This window comes from Chinchilla lanigera, unplaced genomic scaffold, assembly GCF_000276665.1.
Source record: "Chinchilla lanigera isolate Chin_1 unplaced genomic scaffold, ChiLan1.0 scaffold00035, whole genome shotgun sequence".
NCBI lineage: Eukaryota > Metazoa > Chordata > Mammalia > Rodentia > Chinchillidae > Chinchilla > Chinchilla lanigera.
The window spans coordinates 18,357,424-18,379,721 of record NW_004955436.1 but is presented as its reverse complement, the minus strand read 5'-3'; the positions used below and the strand labels follow the sequence as shown (position 1 = coordinate 18,379,721).

The following is a 22,298-nucleotide window of genomic DNA, read 5'->3' as shown; positions in this document are numbered from 1 at the left end:
CTGAAGTTCTTCAAAAGCTAAATGTTATGCTGTGTTCAGATGTCCCCCCAAAACCTCATGCAAGCATAGGTGAGGCTTTTGCACAGGTGGCTGGATAGAGTATGTGAGGCTGGAATTGATTCTTGGTGCAATGTGAGGATAAATGCCACTAGGGTTAAGGGTGTGAGTGCTACCCACCCTAAGTAACCTGAATAAGACATGAGGAATAGAAAGAGCTATGGTCATCCCTTGCTTATTTGCTACCTTCTGCCCACCATGAACTGTTTCTCATCTGCAATGACCCTCTGCCATGACACCTTGCCTTGGAGACAGCTGGTGACGGACTGAAGCCTCTACAAACTGTGTGTTAAGTAAGCCTTTTCCTCCTTTAACTTGGGTGCCAGCTACTTTGTCTCAGCAATAAGAAAAGTAACTCAGACACTAAAATAGAAAAAAATAAATTAAAATGCCAGTTGTAATAATTGTCCTTACAGATGCATTTACATCTCTTAAATCACGCAAGTGTTTTTAAATATTTTCATTGGCTATCCATAAGTCTTTAAATTTAAAGGATAGCATAAGAAGGGGCTGGGGATTTAGCTCAGCGGCAAAGCGCCTGCCTGGCAAGCGCAAGGTCGTGAGTTCGGTTCCCGGTACCGGAGAAAATGCAAAAAAAAAAAACAAAAAAAAAAAAAAATAAACAATAGCATATGAATAAATTGCAGTCCCTTTAGGATGCTCATCTGTCACTTCTTCACTAAACTACTATTAGCAAATTAATATCTGTTAACACTAAATGAAGCTTTGTTCCAAGCATGATAAAGCTATGTAAACTGAAACAAAAACAAAAAAAAAACTAAGAATTTGATGTGATTAAATAATGCACATGGAAAATATAGTAGTAAATGTCTTGCTGTTAAGGAAACTTATAAGGAACTTCACAGTTCTTGATTTTCATCTTTAAAGCTACGAATTACTAATTTCCTGGTAGTTAATCGTTAAGAATGCTTTGTGTTTACAAATAATTAAAGTAGGTTGCTGTATGAGAAATATGTGACGTAAGATCTGACCCTACTCCTACCTTAGAGATCATACTACTTCCACCCAGCAGGAAATATGTCCTAAGATCTATTTTGTTTTTTATTATACAGAGCTACCAATTTCTAAGCATAGTCAATGCAGAAAACTTAACCTTTCTTCATAAATTTCATTAAAACAGTTTTCCTTAAGTGGAATATAGGTGGAGACAGGGCCTATTGGTCATGCTTTAGCAGACTAGCACAGCTAACAGGCTCACAGTTAATAACTGATGTTTCTGTTATAACTGTAGATGTTTCTATGACAGTAGAGCAACATTTAAAATGATATGAATTTTTTTATGTGTATACTCCATGTTATGCAATGTGGGTGATGCTGAGAAAGCAAGTAAATAAACTAGTTTTCAAGAGGTAATTAGATAGGATGTATGGATCAAATGGCCTGGAACAAGGGAGGAAGGTTAATTTTTCAACACATTACATTTTCTACACTGCACATTTAATTTTATTACATGGTTAGGTCCTTCAACTCACATGCAAAGATACTTTTCTCAGGACACTGCATGTCTGTGAAAGGTATGAATGAGATAATTGTGACAGACAGAATCTCCTGGTGTCACCCCCATTATGATGTCACATTACCAGCCATAAAGAAATGATTTAGTAAGTCTAACCTAAAACCAGGAGCTCTTCAAAATACCAATCTATTTCCAGCTACTGCCCTAGAAATTTAAACGTATGAGAAAAATTCTGTACCATGAGCATGAGAGGCTGGAAGAGACCATGTGCGAAACACAAAAAGAAGATGAATTTCAAAGAGGGCCCATGGTCTCTCGGAATTAGCCCAGGGAGACCTTGAGCAAAGAATCCAGCCATGGCCCGCTGGGCTTCAGGCCTAATTATGAAACTGTAAATATAAATCCATATTTTCTAATGCTGCCGCATATTTTCTGAGGCTTTAGAAAACTAACAGAATAGTATTAATCAATCATCTTTGATCTTCTACAAGGTAAGAACAGAATGTGTCATATTTATGAATGAAACTTTTAAGGGTACTACCAAGACTATGTTTAAGAGCTATAACATAGATATGGTAGAATGCCAAATGACACCCCATAATATCTTTGATGATAAATTTTATGAATATGGCATGGGATATTTATTGCTTGACCTTGTATAAATTCTTTCTACACTTCCTCCTATTCTGTAATTATATAATTCAAAATTATCAGGTAATATGCACTTTTGTTTTGATTGTAGCTATCTTAGAAAACATTTAAAATAAAATTACTGAAAACAAAACATTGTGGGCTGGGGATTTAGCTCAGTGGCATAGCACCTGCCTGGCAAGTGTGAGGTCGTAAGTTTGATTCCCGGTACCGGAAAAAAAAAAAAAACCGAAAACAAAACGTTGTAGCCATTTTTCAAGGACTCCATATTTATCAATGACAAAATCAGTGGATGTTACCTCAACATCAATCATGAAATGCAAAATTTAAGCAATAGAATACACAATATTGGCAAAAGCTTGCATTTGAAATTATATAACATTGCTTAAGAGAACAACAGCGATGCTCTAGTACTTGTACTGACTTCCTGTATATAATACCTAAGCATATGAGCTTAGTTCATAATATTGAGTATAAGCACATTCCAAGATGCATTAGTCCTACCTCTAGTTTTATTTTTTATTTTTATTTTATTTTATATATTTATTTATATAAACATTTTATTATATATATTTATGTTATTTTATATATTTATTTTATTTATTTTTATTTATTTAACTTTGAGGAGGTACCCAAAATCAAACTCAGTACCTTACAATTGCCAGGCAGGTGCTGTGTTGCTGAGCTATATTCCCAGGCCTAACTTTAGTTTTAAATTCCAAAGGAACTATTGGATGACTATACAAAGGAGACACAGAATGTTGGGTGGAGACTTGAGCCTGTTTTTGAAATGGCAAAATAATTATAGCAAAAGATCCTAAGTACTCACTGACATTTGAAATGATACATCATATATCCAGTATACTAATATTAATTTTTTAAGACTTTAAAACTCTGAGCTAACTGGGCTTCCTTTTATAAGTTACTCAGTTTTAGGTATTTTATTATTGTTCTAGGAAATTGACTAATGCACAGACCAAACCATCTCATGTAACAAAGTGCAAAATTTAAATTGCATTTAGTTTTATATAAAAAGGATGAATTACCACAATTAATTTAGTTTTTTTCCAAGAACTAAAGAGCAACTCAAAATTTGTAGATCATTTGGTGTGATTCATTAAAATCCCAGAATAAAAGAAGAAAGTGTTTAAAGTTTATATGGAAATGCATTTGACCAAATTAGACAAGACAAACTAGTGAAAGGCTTAACAATTGCAATAGGAAAATAAATAAAAAGACATAGGAAGTACAAAGATTAGACAGAAGTACTGTGGAAAATCTTAACATTCTTCTCAATTTTGCTCTAACATTAAAACTTGTCTAAAAAATATGTTAAGAAAAAGGCAGTTCCAACATTCAGTATAATAATTTATTTAAAGCTACTATAATTAAGTATGGCTTTAGCGCAATCATAAATATATCTATGAATGCTAATAGTGTGACAACAGACACACATAGTCATATGACAGACTCCATGGGTACACATTCCAACAACAATAGGAAAAAAAAATATTTCCATTAATTGCTGCTGGATTAATTGAATATTCATCCATAATTTTAAAACTACTTCCCATAATTCTACAGAAAAGGTTAAATTTCAGAGGTGGACTCTTATGTTAACATTTGAAATGTAAAGTAATAATTCTTTTAGAATAAAATACAGGAGAAATTATTCATATCTTTAATATACAAATATTTTGAAAAGGATGCACATTTGCTAAACCAGGTTGCATGCACATTAAGGTTTAATTTAATCAAAAGACAGTTTTCTGATTAACTTCACTAAAAAGAAGTGGATATTTTATGCCTCCTGATATGATCACATAGAAAGATGGCCACATCAGTTATGTGCTATCGTTGCAAAAGAATTACTACAATCTCAGTGTAATAATGAGAAAAGTATTTGACATGCTAAGTTTGAGAGAAATTGTAGAAAATACTTGACCAACACTCAAAAGTTTCAAGATTCTGAAAAACAAGGAAAGACTGAGAAGGGTCATAGACCTCCAGAACCTAAGGGGACATGACAGCTATGTACAACATAGCATCCTGAATTGGATCCTAGAAAAGGAACAGGACCATTAAGTGACAAACCCGGTGGTATCCCTGCTACCCTTGAAAAGTTGAAAACTCGGTTAATAATAACAGTACCATTTTCTTAGTTTTGACAAATATACCATGGTAATGTGAGACAATAATGTTAAAGGAAATTGAAACTTAGAAAGCAATATATGAGCACCCTCCATACTGTTTTTACAACTTTAAAACTAGCACGATATTGTTAGAGTTAAAATAAAGCCAAAGGAAGGGAGATATTTTCAGTATAGACCTTGATCAAAGATTTTGTACCCTGAATAACTAAAACCCCTAGAAATCAAAATGAAAAACTAGAAATCTTCAAAACTCAGGCAAAAAATTGGAGATTTTAGTGAAAATATCTCTCCATTGAAAAGGATACTCAACAACAAAACTAATATAGGAAAATGTTTTCAGATTTTATAAGCATGTCAGGTAATTGTAAATTAAAACCATTGAAGTCCTTCAGCATATCCTTTAAAATTCTGAAAGAAAAATAGGTCAGTGAGAAAATAGAGCAATTGACACTCTCACACTCTCCTCTAAGAAAATGAAATACAAGCATTTGGGAAAAACTATCTATTAAAGTTGAATAAATGCATAACTGTAACTCAGAAATGTCCTTTTTATACACCCACCAAACAAAATAATCATATTTCCACATCATATATATATATGTGATATACATATATATGATATACATATATATATATAGTGTTATTTGTTTTTTATTTGGTCTTTTTTTTTGGTACCAGAATCAAACTCAGGACCTTGCGCTTGCTAGGCAGGTGCTTATGCAAGTGAGGTATATCCCAGCCCCATATCTGTATTATTTGGGGCAGGTAAAACTTGCAACCCAGTACTTCGCACATTACAAGTAGCGTTAGATCCGTACAATATATTACCATGAATTGTCAATGAATGTTTTAATGACTTATAAGTACTGTCTTGGTTACTTTTTTCTCGCTGCTGGGACAAAATACCTGACGCCTAAAATTAAGGAAGGAAAGGTTTATTTTGCTTACAGTTTGTGGAGGTTTCAATCCGTACTTGGCAGATTATAAGGCAGAGTGGCACGTGGCAGAGGGCTGCATCTCAGGGCGGCAGCACACAGCTAAGCAACAACCACACACCAGGGCAGAATGGGGGAAAAATGTCCTCAAGCACTCTTTTCCTCTCCCTTACATCTGCAAACTATCCACCCCAGGGCTGGTGTAGCTCTCACACCCACAATTATTCAACTTTAAAAGCCTGTCCCATGGTCGCATGAGGCTTTGGAGGGACACACAGACATAAACCATTATAAGAACTTGTATGGTTGTCACAAATAAATATTAAATAAAAGGAATCAGATACAAAGAAAATAGCTATTCTGATTTCATTTACATATTTTTCATAATTAGGCAATAATCATCAAAGACATTGTTTTTTTTTTTCATCAAAGACATTAAAATGCAGGGGACTGCATAACATCTGGGAAAGGTAGTGAAAGTACACCAAAGTAGGTTTTGGATTGTAGCAATAGTCTGTTACTGTTGCTATTTGGTGTGCTGCTTTTACAGGAATGTTCCCATAGTTCTAATTTATCAAGCTATACATTCATAATTTGCACAATTTTCTTTATGTATGTTACAATCAACAAAATATTCAAGGAACATGCATATTTTAACAAGTGATCTCTATTAGCCGCTCATTTAACAAACACATCAATTTATTATTGGGCATATTTAAAATCCACAAAGAAAACTGCTTACACAGCTACTTTCCAAAGCTCGGTGCATGTGAAGAGAACAGTTTTTTTAACTGTGGTGAGACAGAAGAGAGGCACCTGTCTCTTTCATTTTTTTCTGAGTGGGCTATGGTGGGGGTGGCTTGGCCTGCATCACACACACCCTTCCTTTTTGCTCCCCCTTGCTTCCTTTTGCTTCCCTTTGCATCCTAGACTGGCACAGTCTGCTTCAGTGTCCTCCCTGACTATCAAACTGCCGTTCTCCACTCCAGCATGAGTGCAGCCAGTCAGGCAGCAGGCCTCTCCCAACTCCAGCCACTTCAGAGGATGCCACTACATGTTTGAGAACAGAGAGGGCATCAGGGTGTAGCTAAGATCAGGAAAACAGGGATCTGGTCCCCTTATTTGCATAGCCAACATTCACAGCAAGTGTTCCGGAGGATTCCCTGGTTTCAGCCCCCTCCCTCACTGCCACAGACCTGCATGCTGCCACATCCCAGCCACTCCTCTAGTACAAGAGAAGAGCCCCCTAACTTCCCTGTGCCGCAGGACAGGCCCTGATGAAATAAAGGCTGGCTTTGGTGATTCTGTGAACCTGCTCAGAGTTTATTTCTCAGGTACTGTGTGCGCCCAAGGTCCTGTAAGTCAGCTTCGAGGTTTTATCCTTAGTATTGTGGACAGATGATTAACAGAGCCACTAATACTGATGAGCTCTGGAGCCCAACAGCCAATGAAGAACATCAAGCAACAAAGAACAGCAGCAGTAACCTAGTGCCCTGTAGAGTGGACCTACTCTGTACTGTATATGCTGGCATCAGATGGTAATGACTGGCAGCGGCAATTGTTGGCATCCAGCATTCCCTGGTATCATCTGATGACATCAAGACTGCTAGCAGAGCTGTACTGCATCTATTCATGGTTTTCATCTGAACTGAGAAAAGAACCCTGAACTGATTAGCAACAGTAATACTGGGGATTCAACGAGGGGCATTCACACTGAGATAAATCCCCAGCCTCTTTTCATTGTGTTCATTATGAGAGGCACTCAAGACATGTCAGTTTACTTCCTCCTACACTGATCATCATTCTTTGTTACTAGCCTTTTTTGGGAAATAGCCATAGTGACCACAGGCTCAATCACATTACAAAGTAGCTAACACTCCCCTGAATTCAAATCCATAGGCTTCTGCCACTCTGTGCATATGAAAACTTTTGATTCTCACAGTTTTTATGTTTCCTCTCATATCGAACTTCTCCTGCTTTTACCTTACAGATAACTATGAAGCAAAATGAAAAAAATATAAGACATCTTTTGCCATTTTTAACTTACAGGGGAATTTCTTTATTTTTTACTTTCCACATACTGTGTTTTACAAGGTATGTTACATTTCCCATCCAAAGCTTTTAATTCTAGTCATTTCTTTCACTAGAATTTCTGGGTCTAGATCCCAAGTGCATTTTAAAAATTTTAATATCAATTTTTGTTTTTACTTTATTCCTTGATATCAATATGAAAATGCAGTACAAATAATCTGTAATTGCTGAACTTATGATTTTTTGAACTTCACCATGCTGTTAAAGTGGTATATATCCAATTGAAACTGCATTTTAAATTTTAAATTTTGTTCCATTCTCTATGCTGGCAAAGTGAAGTACAGTATTCTCAGGATCCTAGACAGTGGCAGTGAGCTGTAGCTCCCCATCAACCACAGGAAGACGAAGGCAAATAGCCGTTGCTGTCTGTGTGTAGTGCTGAACTTCGATATTTGGTAGGTAAGGTGTATTAAATGCATTTTCTGATGAAGTATTTTCAAATTATGTTTGATTTATCTTTATGTACAAGAAATTGAGAAACAGCTTGGTAAGTATCTTTATATTGTTAGTATTAGCCATTGTACTGCAGGATTTTCCTGTAGAAAGATGGGCCACTGATGCCTATTCCCCAGGAAGAGCTTTCTGGGTAAAGCTCAGAAAGCGGATTTATATCCAAAAGCTGAGTGCTGAACATGGCAGTGTCGCAAACTTTTACACAATATTTATGCCTTTGTCTCCTTTATGTGGGCATACACTAATGTTTTGCAGTCTATTTGGGTATGATTTATGTTACAAGGTTACATCAGAACTACATATGTGCACACAGAGGCTGATATCTACACATGGTAAGAAGTCCTGCCTACATACATATCAGAGGTGCCCTTTCCCAATGGATTCATTCACTGTAATTCTGACAGTAATTATGCCTTACTTTTGAGAGGGAGTAATGATCTTTTATGAAGCTCAGAATGAGTGTACATTTAAATATGTACCCATTGTGACCACAGAAAGAGATATTTAGAGCCCAAATAAATATATAGCTGAGATGTCAGAAGCTACTAGAATAGCATGCAAAAGATAAGCACTATTAAAGAGATCCAAAGTTTGATCACAGTAGATGATTACTGAAATTAATATTTAAGTTATTTAACAATATCTATTGTTCCTGAAAATAGCTATGATTTACATACTATAATACTTCATTTTTCTGCTAGGATTGTTAAAGAAAGGGAAATAGACTGAAGACAGTTATAATTTTTATATTTATTTAAAGTATAGTATCACAGAGCTTTGAAAAAAATTATCTCTAATCTCCCATAACATTGATGTGGTTTTGCTAACAATGCTAAGCAAATGCTGCTAGCCAGTATTTGATAGTGCAACACTGATTTACACTGTAGTGCTCATAAGGTGCTGGTGAAGAAGACACAGTTCAATAAATCAGAAACACAAGGAAGCAGGGTGAATGCCTATCAGTAATGGAATGTTTACATGATTTACTTGGTGAAGAAAAGCTTACTAGAGGGATTACAGGAAAAGCTAATCATGAAATAACATTCACTGATATTTTGTCTCCAGAGAGTTCAGGAACAAAATTCAACTTCTTTGAAATTAAACAAATATTCTCTATTCCTTTGAAGACAAAACATACCTACTACAAATGGAAAACCAGAATAAAAGGGACTGCTAGACCTATTGGTTTGATTGTTCTTTCAGCAATCTAGTCCTTGTTCAAGAAAGACACATTGAACATGGGAAGGTAGTAGGCACAAACACGGGAGTGAAACACTAGAGAGTGAATCTTTAAATTTCAAAAAATTACTACACTAAAGGACTGATGGCCATCATTTCCCCTTGAAATACCCATCCTCACTTTGATTACACCTATCCCATCATTCTTGCCATTTTCTGAAGCAGTTCTGGAGCTCCACTTTCATGGTGTCTTTATGAAGTATGGTCAAAATTCAATGAATGCCACTGAAAAATACCATCAAATAGAAGGATAAGATCATAAAAAATTATGGTAGGTACAAAAGAAGAATTATGGCATATATACCCAACTTATTCACTAGATCTCACACCATGTGACTCCTAGCTCTTCCCTGAAGTCAAATGACCATAAAAGGGAAAAATTTTGATCTGATATAGGACATCAGGCCAGCAGGGACAGCACAACTAGAGACATTCACTAAAAATAGCTTCCAGATCTGCTTCTGAATGTCAGAATAATGATGAGGTAAGTATATCTGAAGCAAAATGAAAAATTTTGAGAGGAATTAAGACAATATGTCATTTAAAATAATAATTTTTTAAAATTTCATCATTCACCATATTTTTTATCACATCACATATATTTCACCTAAAAGATAAAAATTTGAGTCTGGATGAGCAATCAAAGAAGATAGTATATCAAAACCTTTCCTGAATTCAGTTATCATCTTGCTGTATTAAAATATCATCACAAATGTAGTAGCTTTAAACAAGGCTCTTTTTTATGTTTTCTGAGGGTCAGGAATCACACAGCTTGGTGTGTCCTCCTTAAGTGGGCAATTAAAGAGTCAGCTGAGGCTTGGGAATTTCATTAAAAGATTTCACTGGGGAAAGATCTGATTCCAATGTTTTTTAAGCTTTAATACAATTTGTTGCTCTGTAGAGTTAGGATTAACAGTTTCATTTTCCTGCTGACTATTTAAAATTTGCCTACAGTTTCTTGATACATGGGTTTCATGGCTGATTACTTTCTCAAAGCCAGCGAGAGAGTGGGGAATTCCAGTGAGAAAGACACTACAATCTACAGAGCATGATCACATACATGTCATCACACATGGACCATCATCTTTGCCAAAATCTCTTCATTAGAAACATGTGAAAGATGCCCTCACATTCAGGAAAAGAGGGTGACCGCAGAGCATAAATATCAGCAGCTGAGGATCATGACTTATATTTTGAGTCTTACACATACACACACAAAATCTGTGTTACTTTTGCCTTCCAAATCTAAGGTTTTGTCTTACCTAATTTGTCTTTTTAATAGAAGTATGACAGACTTAGCTTTTTATATGCAGGTTACTGATATATATTGAATTAATTTTGTATATTATGCTGGACATGCTGGAACATCCCCATAATCCCAGCACTTGGGAAGCTGAAGCAGGAGGATTGTTGTGAGTTTGAGCCAGCCTGGGCTACAAAGTTAGCTCAAGTCCAGCCTGAACTGCATAACAAGACACTGTCTCAAAAAGACAAAAAAACAAACAAAAAGAGTTTGTATATTATGTGAGGTAGTAACATGTTCTTTACTATATTTTTCATATACCATTTCTAAAAGGAATCTTCATCTTTGGTGGATTACATTTGTACTGCTACCAAGTGTCTCTTAACTATATATAAGTGTCTTGATTTCTAAATTCTTTCTTTTGAGTCATTGATTAGTAAGCATGTCTATCAGTGACACATTGTCATGATCTCTTTTTTGCATTATGATAATTCTTGTATTCAGAGTAAGAGCTCAAACTTTTCCATTTGTTAGGGCTGGTTTATACCCTTTTCTTTTTTCAAATATATTTTAGAATAAGTACATAATATCTGTGAAAGCTCTGCTGTACTTTGATTTAGATTGCATTGGATCTAAAGATTAAGATGGAAGACATTTTATCTTAACAATAGCTAACAATTAAATCTGTGAATGCAGAGATTCTTTCCATTCATTTAGGTCTTCTTAAATTTGTCTCAAAAATAAGTAATCAGTGTAGAATTATACATTGTTATAGAGAATATTCTTCACATTATCCTTTTATTCTAAGTAATTGTAAAGGGAACCTATTTGTTGAAGTAGAAATTTTATACATTTTTTTAGGATTTTCTACCTACAGAATTACCTGATCTACATAGAAAGTTTCATTTTTTCTTTTCCACAGATTTATGCTTCGCATTAGTGTTGCCATTTCTGTTCATTTCGAATTTGATTTAAACTTGTGAAAGCAAACAATCTTGCTTTTTTATGCATGAGGGGAAAGCAGTTGTCTTTTATTAGCACAGGATACATTGGGAGGCTTTATTTTTATTTTGGTTTGGTTTGGTTTTTTTTGGTACCCAAAATCAAACAAAAACTCTTCTGCTTGCCAGGCAGGCACTTGTGCCACTGAGTTTATCCCCAGCTGGGAAGCTTTAGATAGATTTCTCCCATAAGTTCAGAGAAGTTACCGTCAATTCCAAGATTTTTACCATGAATGAGCACAAAATTATATTACATATTTTTCTCCATCCAGTGAAATTTTCATAACATCTCTTTTTCAGTTGATTACATGATTGTTAATTAACTTAACTGATTGTACCCATAGGTTGATCAACTTGGACTGATCAATGCATTCCTGAGAGAAAGCCAACTTTGATGAGACTATTATCCTTGTTAGACTATTATCACATATTAAGCTGAGGATCTTTGTATTAATAAGATTATTGTATACGGTACTTACTTTCTTGCTGTATTCTCCCCTCTGATTCTGTTGTAGTGCTAATCTTTGACTAAGCTAGCAGAGAGGGTTTTGAAAATTCCCAACACAAACCAACAATAAATGTTTGTTGTAATGGATTGCTTATTGCAATTTATAAATATGCTTTGAAATATACAATAATTATGTTTTGTTAAAATATTTTTTAAGCCAGGGATATAGCTCAGTGGCACAAGTGCCTGCCTAGCAAGTAAAGGGTCCTGAGTTCAATTCCTGGTACCGAAAAAAAAGAAAATGAAAAAGAAAATATTTTTTAAGTTGCATTCTAAAGCTCTCCCTCTATCCTATTTCATTATTTAAAAGACTTTGTGGTATTTATTTTTATTTTCTTTTAAATGTTTAATAAAATTTATTTATAAAGACATTTTGGCTTATACTTTACTTGTTGACAAACATTCAAGGTAAATTTTTCATTTATCTAATAACTATTGTTTATGATAGCATTTCATTTATTTCATATTCCCTTGTGGCCATGATTTCTGTACTCATTTCTAGAAAAATCTAGATCACTTTGTAATAAAATTAGCTTACAGCGACATTTTGCTTTTTGTCTAGATTTCTCTTTCTTAAATTTTTTCATATGTATATATTTCTCATTATTTTGGATTTAGTTAATAAGAATCTTTAAATAAAATGTCCTTGTGATAGTTAACTTTATGTGGTTTCACAACAAGGCTACGGTGCGGTTTTTGGTTAGGCACCAGTCTAGATGCTGCTGTGTCAATAATTTTTAGATGTAAACATGCTTAAATAAATAGATTTTGACTCAGCTAAATAACAGACTTGCCCTAAGTGGGTGTTATGGTTGATACATTATGTCAACTTAAGGAGTCTAGAGGTTTGCCTAAGTGACTCAGGAGGTCTGCATTCTGGGGTGAAAAGGACATGCCCTTATCCTTCTGGGATGTTGTTCATTGTGCCAATTTGAGAAGTTTAGGAGGTTAACTATGTGACTCAGCAGGGAGCCAGGGTGCTTACTTTGTATTCATCCTGAGCCTGTGCAAGAAGAAGGCATGCAGAGGGTGTGGGTGTAGAGAACCACTCCACTCCCCACCTCCCCACACCCCCACTCCTACCCCCCCATCCCCACCAAGGCAGATAGGCTGCATAAAAAAAGGGAATTGAGAAAGGACTGGCTGCTAGTTCTTCTGGAGGAGCTCTAGTCTTCACCTTCAGCTTTGTCATCTGGCTTCTGGTGCAGACTGTTCAGCTTCCACCTGGGACTCTTCAGCCTTCTGGTGTAGGCTCTCGGCCTTCGTCACAGATTCTTCAGCATTCTGTCGCAGACCCATCAGCCTCTTGATACACACTTGCACGGATACTGCAGTGAGCCATAGGCCTGCGACTGGGCTCTTCAATCTCCAGCGTGCAGACACCTTCTGCATGCTTCCTCATCTAACTCTGTGGTTGACTGTTGTAAAACAAGCTTGTAATTTCTTGTACATTTGTATATCTTGTGTTATATCTGTTTCTCTAGTAAACCCTGACTGATACAGTGAGCACCAATAGCAACTTCTACAGCACCTTCATTCATTTGATTCCAAGTTTCAGTTGTCAACCTCAATCCCATCAGTTACTCCAATTCTTTAATATTGTCTGTCCCCCCTTGCTCTTTTTCTAATCTCTCGCTTCTATGCCTTTCCATCCCTCTCTTTCTTTCTTTCTCTATTTACCTACCTACTGACAAAGGAGAAATTGTACTACCATTCCCAAGTCATAAGAAAATAACCAAGACACTATTTTACAAGAGAAATGGTAGCCCTCGATAACTGGAGTTTTCTGACTACTGAGACAGAATGATCATTCTAGATACCGATCAATGAACTTGTTGGGGGAGGAATAATCATTCTAATACATATATATGCAAAGATTAATGGAGGCAGCCAGGATTTGTTGTCAGTTGATGACCTGGAAGATTGTCAGAAAAACACCCTGAGGCTCATGTACTCTTTGTGTTGACTGGTGAGAAGCACAAACTGAGATAGAGCTGTGTGCTCTAGATATCATGGAGCCAAGGCAAGTGAAAACTGTTTTTCTTATATACAGCTCATTTAAAGCAGTGCAGCAAACAATGAGACACTTAACGTGTTATAAATCACAATTGTTATTGTTCATAGCCAAATCATTAATACCAAGACACAACTTGAGAAAACTCATATATACCAGTAGAGTGAAATTGTTACAGCAATTTTAGGTTTACTGGAGGCAAAGAAAGCCAGTGACACTCAGAGAAGTGGAGTGAATCATGCTGTTACATTAGTGGGCTCAGAGGACTTGGAGTCTGAGCCCCAAGCTAGTATAGGAGGTTATGTTAAATGGTTTATCAGGTAGGGTGGGGGATCTTTTGTGAGTGAATGGAATTTTACTAATATGGGAACAAACTGGAAGCAAAAACAGGCCAGGTACAGCTTGTGTCTCTAGTACATCTTGTGGTTAGCAAGCCTGTTTACAAAAGCAGGAGGAACACCATGGACTATTGACATATTTGGATTCTGATATATTTTGAACACAAAGGTTCCCCTACAAAATGGCAACACATTTGATATATCTTAGGTGGTACTTCACAACACATCTAGTAAGACCCTTGCTTAAAAAATACCCAAGATATTCTTCCCACATGACTCTCTTCCATTCAATAGTTCTTAAATGCTGTTAACCAATAGTGGTGCTTAAAAAACAAAACACTCACCAAATCACCCTTCTCAGTGCAGGAGGTTCTACAATTAAAAGCACTAAGACAAGAGAAAAGCTGTCTGCACAGTAGTACACCCAAGTTGAATATTAAATATACATATATGAAAGACTCCCTAGGGAAGATGAGCTTTTTAATCATAGTGTTTGACTTTCCATATCTGATTTGTTGCTCTTTGGATGGCAGGAGGATGGACTTGGTAGCACATTTTTTCTCTATTTTCTTGATAAGCACTACTATCAGCTTGACAGCCAGGACTGATTAAATATCCCTATTCACATGCAGGCATAACTACTGCCTTTAAAAATCTCTGAGGCTAAAATTAAATGTAAATTAACAAAGGTCCCAATTCTTTTTTAAGCTTCTTTCCTCTCAGACAATCAGTGCATGCTATTTTGTTTGGAAAAGGTAATGTACTTATAAACCGTACAGGTTCACATATTTATTTTTATTTTATTAGTCCAGTATAGGTTTGATGAGATTCTGTCATCAGATAAAGAATGTGGTGGTATAGTTAAAGGAAGTCAAAATTAAATTTGTAGAAAGGCATATATAAACAAAGAACCCCCTTGTGGGTATGCACTTTGAAAGAAGAAAATTGAAAGCTCAGGAGCTAAGAAAGCAGCAAGCCTATCCTTGAGCATACTTTAAGTCTAAAGACAAGGGAAGAAAGAAAACAAGACAGAAAATCCAGGTTAGAGTCCTGGACATATATATATATATATATATATATACTCATTATTTTGGATTTAGTTAATAAGAATCTTTAAATAAAATGTCCTTGTGATAGTTAACTTTATGTGGTTTCACAACAAGGCTACGGTGCCGTTTTTTGCTTAAGCACCAGTCTAGATGCTGCTGTGTCAATAATTTTTAGATGTAAACATGCTTAAATAAATAGATTTTGACTCAGCTAAATAACAGACTTGCCCTGAGTGGGTGTTATGGTTGAGCACAATAACGTCAGGCAGCTGTTATGGTGTGGGACTGGAATCAAATATAAATAGATGACACAGTGAAAATATGTAACTGTGACTCAGGCTTGTGATCACTAATGCAAGTAATGGAGAGCTACATGTTCTGGGAGCAAACTGAAGGTTCTATGAGCTGGAATGTTCTGCAGGCATCTATTTATGGTCAAAATTTATCAGAACCCCTTAAGAGTCCTAAATAAAGAGGGAGAGAGAAAATAGTAGAGCTGAATTCAATAAGGAGTAAAGATTATTCAGGAAGATGACTGGAAGATAGAAAAAAGCCACTGCCATGACCTTTTCCAAATTTTTTTTCTTCTGGTGTTTAATGCAGATATAGTCTAAATTTTTTAAATTTATCTGCATTTGACTGTAATTCCATGCTCATGATTCCTTCTTACTATTGCCTGTTAATCTGACTACATCTTGGTAATCAATTTTCTTTCTCCTGCATTACAAAATATACTTGTAGCTTTTTTCCATTCTTCTCAAACTCTAAATTATTTTTCAATTTTTTCCACATACACTTTCAGAGCAATAGAAACTATTTGGCCTACATCTTTTCAACCATTATAAAGTTCTATTTTCTTCCCATAAAAAGTGGTTTCTTTAGTGAATCCATTCTGGATTAATCCATGCTTATAGTCATACAATGTTTCCAACATTAATTTTATTTCCTGTCTTCAGTTTTCTCTATTATAACTTTCCTGTCAATATTTGAATGTGCAATATGCCCTTTTTTACCTGCTCACCTAACTCTCCTTCAGGTATAGGTTTCTTTCCTTGTTTTTTTTTTTGTTTTTTTTTTGTGTGTGTGTGTCTCCATTTACATATTTAAATTACTGTATTGTGAAAGAAATAGAAGTTTAAAGGCATCACATAGTATTTTGCCAAAGAATAGATCCTTTCTCATTAAACATACCAGTGTTTATGAAGGATCTACAAAGGCAAAGCCTAATAGAATTATTTTTAAATTATTATTAAATTTTGCTGGATGACAGATAGATAGATGATAGATAGATGATAGATAGATAGATAGATAGATAGATGATAGATAGATGATAGATGGATAGATAGAGAGATAGATAGATAGATAGATAGAACAAGAGATAGATTCATAAAGTAAACAGATAAAAATGACCTAACATAAGTGACCAAAGGGATCATCAGGTAACAAATGGTGTGGAGCATGTGAAATATGGACAAGATGTATCAGTGTTGCTTTCTATCTCTACCATAAATCAACATCTGGAGAAGTCACCGAGCCTGTGAAGTGAGGAAGTCTTATCTCCTGAAATCCAGGTGGCTCTTTCAAACTGTTTCTCCATATCCCTCTTGGATGTTTCACTGAAACCTCTGAACAGCAAGTCACAAACTGAAATTATGATTCCCTCCCCATTGAAAAAAGAAGATCAAGTCGGTCTTTAAGGCCTTCCTCTGCAATTGTGAGACATGATAACATAAAATTTTCATCAACCTGAGTCAGTGATTGGCAACAATAGATACGACTCACAATTGTATGACTACAATATAGATTTTTAGATATAGCCAATAAAAATGCAGCACCCCTATAAATTTTAATCTCAAATAAACAACAGATGCACTTAAAGGATGAATATATCCCAAATATTAAATTGGACATAATTTACACTAATTGTGTGTAAATATATAATGCTATTATATTATGTAAAAAAATTACTATTATAATTTTGGCTATCTGGTTTTCAAGAGTAATTATATGTCCAATATTTTATCTGGTAACTCTGTCTATAGTGGGTATACAGATTACATTAAAACAAAACTTTTTTTTTGTAAGCCATTGAGGGATACATTTGTTTCAACATAATCTCCCTTATCCTGCTAATAAGTGGCATCCACTTACAAAAAACAAAGGAAAGCATGTGATCAAATGTTCTTGCCTGGTGTTTCAACCTTCACATGTATTCCTTCCTGCAATGAATATTAATACTTTAAACTACAAGAAAAAGTATTGCCTATCACTGGCAAATAATGCAAAATACTGCCGTAAAATATTACTACTATTTCCATGATAAATTTTGGGAAATCTACAAATAAAATCAATCATGAAGGACTAAAGAAAACTTATAGCAATCCACTTCCCCCAAAAGACTTTTGAAAGGAAGATTAAAATATAACACAAGCTAATGTCTCACGTAGATATCCAGCTCACGTAGATATCATAAATTATACATATATATATGACTCTGTGTCAGAAAACACGTAGGTATGTGATTGGAGAAAAGGTAGCTCTGAACTAGAATGTATCTGAAGAAAGTGGTGTGTCTTCCAAGTTTTCCCTGCAGTACTTCCTGAACCATATCAGGACAGAGATGTTAATCTAAAGAGCCAAGCCAGTGTTTTTATCTGCTTTAACAACATTGCCCAGTGTAAAAATGAGAAAAGCAAACAGTGCCCAGCAAAAGGAATAGTGTGAGAACACATTGCATGCCTTGAAATTTGCAATGTCTGGTGTGATATTCCCAAAACTGATCCCCTTCATCAGAGTAGGTGGTTCCAGCTGAGAGTGAATTCTTTAACTCCCCCAAATTTGTATGTGGAAACTCTAATCTCCAATATGATATGTGGAGTTAGGGTTTGTGGGTAGGAAGAATCATTCCACCATGAGAGTAGATACCTCATGAATGGAATTAGTACTCCAAAACAAGAGATAAAGATCTTTCCCTCACCTCTCTCCTCCTATCTATGTGATGATGCAGTTAATAAAGTAGCTCCCTGTAAACCAGGAAGAAGGTCTTCACCAGAAACTTAGGAATGCAATCATACTAGCATCCTGGTCTCAGGACTTCCAGCCTTCAGAACCGTGGGAAATGTATATTCATTCTTTCAGTTACTCTTTTTTTTTTTTTTCCCCCCTTTGGTACCAGGAACCAAACTCACGACCTTGCGCTTGCCAGGCAGGAACTTTGCCACTGAGCTAAATCTCCAGCCCCTCTTTCAGTTACTCTTGTGTGTGGTAGTCTGATACAACAGCTTATTTAAGACAGTAGAGAGAAGAAGTGTAAAATACCTTTCCAAAAAATAATTGAAATAAGAAAAAATAATCTTGGAAGGGTAAATGATGTTACTGCATTAGAAATGTTGAATTGCCACATTTTAAGTGCAGCACTTTTCTAAAATTTATCTGTAAGTTCAACACAATTCTAAGTAAAATGAAAATACATATTGTAAATGCAGCACTCTTCCAAAACTCATCTGTAAACTCAGTAAAATTCTAAACAAAATGAATCTACAATGAGAGGGGAAAGAATTCATAAAATTGTTTCAGACTTAAAGGAACATATATATAATAGCATAAACAGACAATTCTGAAAAGAAAAACCAAAAATGAAGACCCTCCTTTCCAAATTCAAAGACATTTTACACATTTATAATAAATACAGTAGTCATAATATTGGTCTGGAAAGACACAAAGAACCATGTCCTGACTAAAGATTCTTTCCAGCCTACTAATGATTTATCCACAATATAGACAATATGGGAGAAATACCTGGAAATAAAATATTAAGGTAAAAAAAACAGGAAAAAATGAGAAGAGATATGAAATAAACTACCCAGAACAAAAATGTTTCCTTTTATTCATACAATCAAATTATATTCAGCAATTAAAAGAAATGAAATATTGATCCAAGATACAACATGAGTGAATCCTAAAAAAGGGGTGCTGAATTAAATAATCTATATGAAAGAAGGCCATACAATATATGGTTCCACTTATATGTAAGTATCTAGAGTAGGTAAATCAAAAGGGATACAAAGCAGATTTATGGGTATCAATCAGGTCTGGAAGAGTAGAAATAATGACTGCTAACACATGTAAGGGTTTGGGGGAGGATGCTGAAATGTTCTGGAATTAGACCAGGGGGACTGATGCACAACTTTGTAAATCTATTTCGTTGTTCATTACATACCACGACACTGTACACTGTAAAAAGGATGAACTTTATGGCATATAAGTTATCTTGATAAAACTGGCACTCCATTGAGCTTTTAGTACCATATCTCCCAGAGTTAAAAATATTAACAATTTTACAACTATGGAGTCAAAAAGAATTTATGAGCTTTATGTAAGTACAACATATTTTATACTGAAAGAAATAAGGACAGAAATTAGTAACTGTGGATTGCAAAAGAGATAGCATTCTGCCAGTTTCATTTTTCAAATAGATTTTAGTAGCATAGAAAAATAATGGAAGAATAAATATTTTTTCATATTATGAACCTTAAATAAAATGAACCAACTTTAAATTAAATTTTTTCTTAAATTATGGCAGATTAATTGTGACATTTATTGAATACAGATTTTGTGCCAATTGGCTTTCAGAAGTTCTTATTCTGTACACTATGTTTCTTTTGTTTTCAGATTAATACCCCTGAGGGAGAAATGGGGGGTCTGTTATTTTAGAAAGATTAAAGATTGATTTTTAAAGCACTCTTCACCTTTATTAGTTTGATTAAAACAATTATCTGAAAATACCCAAAGCAGCTTTTTCTCAGGTACATTTTTTGTGGTGTTCAACTCGGGTTATTGATCTTATTCTTCATTGTTATTTTTCATAACACAATTCAAGCAAATTCAGTTGCCTCCTCAAGTGGTTTTGGGGTATAATTAGAAGAATCTGATTGACATTCTAATAATTATCATGTCAATAAATGGTATTTAGTACATTTTCTAGGGAGACATTAAAGTTCAAAATGTATTCAGTTGGCTTAGTTATTCAAGTCACAAAGGCCTTCAAAATAAGAGAAGCTAGAGTGTTTATTCTAACAGTTCAGTGGCCTACAATCAAGTAAAATGCCCAGTAATGAAATTTAGAGTCTAGCAAATTGTGCTCTTTTTTAAAAATCATATATATGCAGTGTACCTTAGCCTTCACATAACACAAACACACATACACACACACATGTCTTGTGTTTATACTGTTTTGTAACTTAACATTTTTCTTTTACCTCATTGTATTTCAAAAAGATATGAATTAAATAGCTGGTCTCAGAAAATGTCACAAATATAACCTATCTTTTTATACACTCTTACCAACTGGATTATTTTGCAAAGAGGAGGTATAGCAGCATTTCTGTCTACTTTAGGTCAAATGGTTTAGTTTAGTTGTTCACAGACTATACACAGTCATCATTTCTAAAGTGCCTTCCATCTATGGTAGAGTCTTTGAGATAATATATATGTGTAAAGGAAGGAATATGGATACATCACCGGTGAGTAGTGGGATAGTATGAGCAGCTCTCCAGTTCCACCTATCAAGAACCTCTTTATCTTTTGCTCCCACATTACTTGGCACAAGACAAATTAACTATCACAGTGGACATTTTAATCAGAATAGTTTTAGGTTCTTAAAGTTACTTAACTTTCTAAAGAAGTGTGTCCTAAATTGGACCACCAAGAATCCCATGGAACATTACAGAACTGACCACTGGAGAAGCCACTCTCTCTGAGGCTGCTACTTCATTGTGATGCAAAACAGAAGGAAAAAGACTCAGCACCTGTCTCTGGGGAACCTAAAGAATGGATGTGGGGCTGAGGATTTAGCTCAGTGGCACAGCACCTGCCTGGCAAGTGCAAGGTCATGAGTTCAATTCCCGGTACCACAAAAAACAAAACAAAAAAAAGAATAAATGTGGACAGTTGTTTCAAAAAAAAAAAGTCTTACATTTTCCTGACGTTGTTTGCCAACAGGAACACTCCAATGAGCAAGATGGCTGCTTTATTAACTGATTATTACAAACTTTACTGGAATTTAATGTGAGGATCTACTTCACTGAAAGAGATCACTGGAGTACAAAATTTTGTTTATCAGCTTCCACAAACAGGAAGATTGGAGTGAATGATGAGGAATAAATCCACAGTACCCCCTTGAGCCTCACTTGGGGAAAAGAACTTCTCTTCCCTGTGCAATTTATTACATCCAGTGTCACTGTTCACCTTCTCTCTCCCAGCACAGTGATGGGTCCATAATGGATGTGGCCAACTACAAGATCTGATCACCCTCTTTATTCTTACTGTAGTTCCAGATATACAAATCACTCTCCAGGAGTTTTCTCACAAACTTGTGAAGGATGCCACAAAATGGCCATGTTATTACTAAATTGCTGGTATAGATGACTGACAGACTCTTAGTAGTCATTGGATGTCCATGTGAGAGGATTAATTCAAAGAGAAATAAAGAGGTTAAGACCAGATTACCCCTTCTGAGCCTTTTAGTGCAGGGGTGTGTGTGTTTGCAACAAGGGGGGGAAAGAAGAGAGAGAGAGAGAGAGAGAGAAAGAGGGAAAGAGAGAAAGAGAAGAGAGAGAAGGAGGCACAGAGAAGGTGAGGGAGATTGATGTATCATGGGTACTTGGCTCAAGTGCTTTCATGGGCTGAGAGCTGCCACCATCTACATCCACAAGGTGGCCAACCTGGAAAGCCCAAATTAACCTGTGATTTACCTTCTGAAACAATTCTTCCTATTTTCTACTTTTCCTATATTATCTGGGAGCAAGATCTGTTACTCAAGTCAGACTCTAGGAAATGTTTTCCTTTATGTAGTTTCAGTTACCCATAGTCAACTATAGCTCAAAATCATTAAATGTCTAATTCCAGAAATAAACCATTCATAGATTTTAAATTACTTAAACTGTATGCTCTTTTATGGATCAGAACAAAATCTTGTACATTTCCATAGCCTCCCTCCCTGGTATACCAATCATCCTGTCCAGAATATCCATCTGTGTACATCACCCCTTTATCATTTAAAACAATCTGCTTGTGTTCAAGTAACTATTA

At 35.3% G+C, this 22,298-nt stretch overlaps 1 long non-coding RNA gene across 1 annotated transcript; it reads left to right on the top strand.

Moving 5' to 3' along the window:
- Positions 1–1,687: 1,687 nt before the first annotated feature.
- LOC102011358 lies at positions 1,688–21,710 on the top strand. The gene is made up of 3 exons (XR_001234940.1): positions 1,688–2,025; positions 7,639–7,759; positions 21,210–21,710. It is a non-coding gene; the product is annotated as an uncharacterized LOC102011358 (long non-coding RNA).
- Positions 21,711–22,298: the final 588 nt, after the last annotated feature.